This window comes from Anthonomus grandis, chromosome 10 (genome assembly GCF_022605725.1).
Source record: "Anthonomus grandis grandis chromosome 10, icAntGran1.3, whole genome shotgun sequence".
Taxonomy (NCBI): domain Eukaryota; kingdom Metazoa; phylum Arthropoda; class Insecta; order Coleoptera; family Curculionidae; genus Anthonomus; species Anthonomus grandis.
Genome location: NC_065555.1, coordinates 24,867,105 through 24,868,736, shown reverse-complemented (window position 1 = coordinate 24,868,736; position 1,632 = coordinate 24,867,105). Strand labels below are relative to the sequence as shown.

At 30.0% G+C, this 1,632-nt stretch overlaps 1 long non-coding RNA gene across 1 annotated transcript; it reads left to right on the top strand.

Annotated features, from left to right (window-relative positions):
- Nucleotides 1–418: 418 nt before the first annotated feature.
- LOC126741679 (uncharacterized) lies at nt 419–1,249 on the top strand. Its single transcript, XR_007662280.1, has 3 exons — nt 419–572; nt 632–941; nt 1,075–1,249. It is a non-coding gene; the product is annotated as an uncharacterized LOC126741679 (long non-coding RNA).
- The last annotated feature ends 383 nt before the right edge of the window (nt 1,250–1,632 follow it).

Here is a 1,632-nt window from a genome sequence, read left to right as displayed (position 1 = left end):
GTGTATTAGGATTGGATAAAAGAATTCTTACGTCGACTGTTCTATTTTCCATTTTCATTTTGAAAGTCAATTAGGTAAATGGAAAGATCAGTAGAAGCTAAAATTAAGCTAGTAAAATAAACCATTGAAATAAAATAACCGTCACTTGCTTTAACAACCCCTGCAATAAAATTTATCTACTAAACTTACCCTATGTCGCCCAAACCCTAAATTGAAAAAAACAATTTGAACTAGGTATATGAATTTTGCGGCAAAATATTAAATTATATAATTTATCAAACCGACCGTGAAAAAATAAATTTTAGTGCGCCCATGACATGCCAAGCTCAAACAGCAATGCTCAATGACATCTGAATTTGACAAATCAGTTAAATTCAGATGTCAATGTCAACCCAACAAAACAATAACATAATTCACCTTGAGAAATTATTATTTTTTAACTAATATTTATTGGAAAACTTCAACACAAATTATTTGCCAAATAAAACTGATGAAAATCTCATAACTTCATTCAAGTTCGCATATATTTTGCCAGTGTGGCCTTTGTTTTGTGTACTTAGAATGATTACAAGGTATGATTTGTTTTCATCCTGGTCAACAATTTAACAGCTGTGGGACCCATTTGTTGTAGGAGAAGAATTGCATGTTTTAACTGCTGATTAGACTACACAACCAGAAATAAATAAGCTAAATGAAGTATGTTAGGATACCCAGAGATCATGAAATGTGTTTGATAGGGCTCAGACCATGCACTTAAGGACATCCGTCAAGAAATCATTGAGATTCTACCATATTGATGAAATTGGCAAACCAGGAAGAACTGCCTGTCTTTACTGTTGGTTAGAGTACACAGCCAGAAATAAATAAGCTACAGGAAGTATGTTAGGATTCCCCAGAGATCATGAAATGTGTTTGAAGGGATATGAATCAGCTTTTTTGTTGTGAGTAAAACGGAGCAATATTTTAATAAAGTTTTACTTATTACTGGATTGTTTCACCAGAAGATAATTTATATACTTTGTGTTGTCTCAATGAAATATGCATATCTTATTATATATACTTTATTTGTTTCAGATCTTGAATAGGCAAAATGGCACGAGAATCTTCCAACTGGACCCAAAGTCTCTATTTTTGGTTAGAAAATAAAACTTATTTAATGTTTATGTTCCATGACCTGTTTATTGTTTTATTAAATTTTGTCATACAGTTATTTAGTTTTAATAATTAAAGAGAAAATTGATCTATAGTAGTTGTTGTTTTTTTTTTGAAGATTCCATTCCTTAAGGCATAAACCACATTATGCTCTTCTCTGCAGTTATTACCATATGATTGTTATCCATTTCATACACATGTTTAATTTTAAAATTTCATATAATAAATAGTTTTGACAATCTACCCTCATATAAAGCAAATATTATTGGAACAGTTTTCTAAGAGCTACTGTTTATATGTGGCGATCAGTTTAAATTTGTACATACACTTAATCCGAAATATTTTATAGACAGTACACCTGAATGTTCTTACATACTTAACTAAAGGAGTGCTTTATTCTTTTGCTTAATCATAATATATCTTGTTTAATCAATGTTTTTAATTTATTTAGAAAGTCATTTAAGATATGTACTTAGGTCA